The sequence below is a fragment of the Humulus lupulus genome, chromosome 7, assembly GCF_963169125.1.
Source record: "Humulus lupulus chromosome 7, drHumLupu1.1, whole genome shotgun sequence".
NCBI lineage: Eukaryota > Viridiplantae > Streptophyta > Magnoliopsida > Rosales > Cannabaceae > Humulus > Humulus lupulus.
Genome location: NC_084799.1, coordinates 111,185,057 through 111,188,206, shown reverse-complemented (window position 1 = coordinate 111,188,206; position 3,150 = coordinate 111,185,057).

Sequence of the window (3,150 nt, the reverse complement as noted above, 5' to 3'; positions counted from 1 at the left end):
CGAATCTCCCGTAAATCCATACAAAGAAGTATTGCAAGGCTTTACGTGTCGGAGGCTTAGTCCTATCTTCTCCAGTGTTGGGCGATACAAGATGTCCACAGAGCTTCCGTTATCCACCAAGACCCGATGCACCGTCATGTTAGCAAGCTGGAAAGTCAACACTAGGGGGTCATTGTGGTGGAAGTGTACACCCCGGCCGTCTTCTTCTGTGAAGGTTATTGAGTCATTTTCACCCTTAAAACTCTTCGGGGGGCGTTTCTCCAGACTTAGGACGCACGGTGGTGGACTTCGTCTGGCTTCCCTGACATATATCTGTCTCGTCACTTCCTTGATTTGTCCCCGAATCCTGGTCCTCCAAAGATGGTCCTGACCTCCCCTTGTAATTCTGGGGCTACCTCTCGCGTCCACAGCGAGGATGATCCTTCTTTTGGCCTATGGTTCTCCTTGCGCACATATCTGCCCAAATGCCCCCTGCGGATGAGCTCCTTAATTTCCACCTTCAAATGGTTGCATTCCGCAGTTGTGTGGCCTATATCTTTGTGATACTGGCAATACTTTCTGGGGTCTCTTTTAGACCGGTCTTTTTTCATTGGCGGGGGCCTTCTGAAAGGGACCTGGTTTTCGTTTGTAACGAAAATATGCTCTCTCGCATGGGTGAGGTCAGTATAAAAGGTGTAGAGGCCTTGTCTGCGCTCATTAGACCCCCTTTCTCTCTGCATTGCTTTGGCTCTCTCGGATTGAGGGCTTCAGTGAATTCTGGTTTTTTCCAGCCTTGAGGCTCTCGTGACCATATTCCACGCGAATATATTTTTGCGTCTGCTCGTAGAAATCATCCAAGTTCGTGACCTCCCTCTTGAGCATGTTATCCCATAACTTGCTTCTTCGGCGCACTCCATCTGTGATGGCCATTTTCAGCTCTCTGTGGGTCAAGCTCCCTACTTTAGCTGCCTCCATATTGAACCTATGAATGTAGCTCTTTAGACTCTCGTTTTCTCCTTCCTTCACATTGGTGAGGCTGGTCCTTGGCATCGTGTAGTCCCGCACGGCGTGGTTCTACTGGAGGAATTCATCAGAAAACTATAGCCAAGATCTGATGGACCCCGGTCTAAGTCTTTTGAGCCATTTGTACGCAGGTCCTTTCAATGTGATAGTGAATCAATGACATCTAGCCCCACTACTAATTCCCCTTAGCTTCATCAGGTTGTTAAATGCATCCAGATGGTATTTCAGATCTGTGCTTCCTTCATAGGGGGACATATGGGGCTCCTTGAAGTTGGCTGGGAGCTGGATGGCTTGGATCTCCTGATGAAGGGTGACTCATGATCGAACTCTTCCTCAAAGGCTTGACCTCCAGAGGCGGTGATGATTTTGCTTCGTAGGCTCCTCATTTTTGTGTACAGGTCTTGCCTCCTCTTGCTTAGGAAGTCTCTCAAAGCGGATGGGTTAGGATCCCCCTTTCTTGTGCCTTCCCGGGGAACCACAGGGGGTGTGGTCCTTTTACCCACCCTCTTTTTGTTTAGTTCTTCTCGTAAATCTGAGGGTGTTCTCCTTGAGGTGACCTCGTCATCGTTACGAGGGGCAGCGTTGGTCTTCGGCTCTGGCTTCTTCTGTGGTCCACGACGTTCGTGCTGCTTCGTCTGTGGGGTGTTACTAGAGGAGAGTTGGGTCCTTCCATCATCTATTGGGATGGTGGTTTCCACCCCCCTAGTCTCTCTTTTTCCGCTTAGGGAGTGTCACGTTTGATCTCCCTTGCAACAGCCCATTTAGCACCTGTTTCATGTTTTCCAGGGTGGTTTCTAGCCTCTGATTCTAGCGGTGAAGTTATCGTATCTCATCTTCGTAGAATTGAGACTTCAATCTCGAGCTGACAGAGTGGACCCGAGGGTGCTTGTCAGCCCGGCGCTTCGACGGGCCTAGATTCTGCTGATTGGGGTTTGGCACCTGCGGCGGCCTTGAAGGCAGGAACTCATCGGCACCCCTTCTTGGGGCAGCTGCTGACCTAGGGTGATCCTCCTTAGGGGGGACCGCCGGGGACGAGGCCTCCCTTTCGTCTCTGGAAACCTCATGCTCCCTTGGGGCCTCCATGTTTGCAGGTGGAGGAGGATCCCTAATGGAGGCCTTTATCTGATCTCTGTCAAGATGGACTTCAACCTCGTGTGGCTCTCTCAACCGTTTCGAAAGTCGCGACATTTTTTCTTATCGGAATCGACAAAAGAATAGTGACTTGCAATCTATTCTTCCCACAGACGGCGCGAAACTGTTGACGGTGAGAACTCGTCAACCAAGTTAAGTTAGAAAAATAGAAATGTAGAGATTATCAAATGAAAAACTTTAAAGATCTAATTGGAAACTCAAAGAACAATTGTAGAAAGAAAATGGTGAAATGAACTTGTATTTCTCATGGTGTAGTGCTACAGTGTTTTTTCCAACCCCCTTCCAAATGGAAGTGGGATTACTTTTATAGTGGGCTCTAATGGCCCTTGATACATGGTGGTCCAGGGGACAAGATGGTACATGAGTACACTATCAGGAGAGTGGTCTCAGGGGTAGTGGTGTCGGCTCTAGTACATGGTCAGAATCTGTGGGGATGTCTCCACTACTTACTGAATACGAGTGTCAGAGGTTGTCTGGTGTGGCGGGTAACAAGTACTTCACTTGTATGGCCATTGCTTATCTGACATGGGCTTAGTGTTCGTACTTCTTCTAACTTGGTGCGAATCGCCATGAGGCACCTCCAATGCACCCTTATTGGTGTGTTGGAGAGATCCATGATTTTACCTCTTGTTGGACTAACGGTAAGAGCGGTGCCCAGTAGGTGGCGCTAATCTTAAGGGGCGAGATAAGACCCCTCTTGTGAGGCCAATTTTGGGGAGGTGACCCCTAGTGGTGCGAGTGAGGCCCGGTAGGGTCGAGTGCACCTAGAGGAGGCATGATGCAAGCCTCCACGAGACGCCTCCATCGAGGCACGGCTAGGAGGCGTGAGGCCCTCGAGGCTGTTGGCTGTTGGGCACGCCCTCTCGTGAGACGCTTCCAGTGAGGCGCGAGGCCCTCGCAAGGCTACTTGCTGTTGGGCACGCCCTCTCACGAGACGCTTCCAGCGAGGCACGACTAAGAGGAACGAGGCCCTCGCGAGGCTCCTGGCTGCTGGCC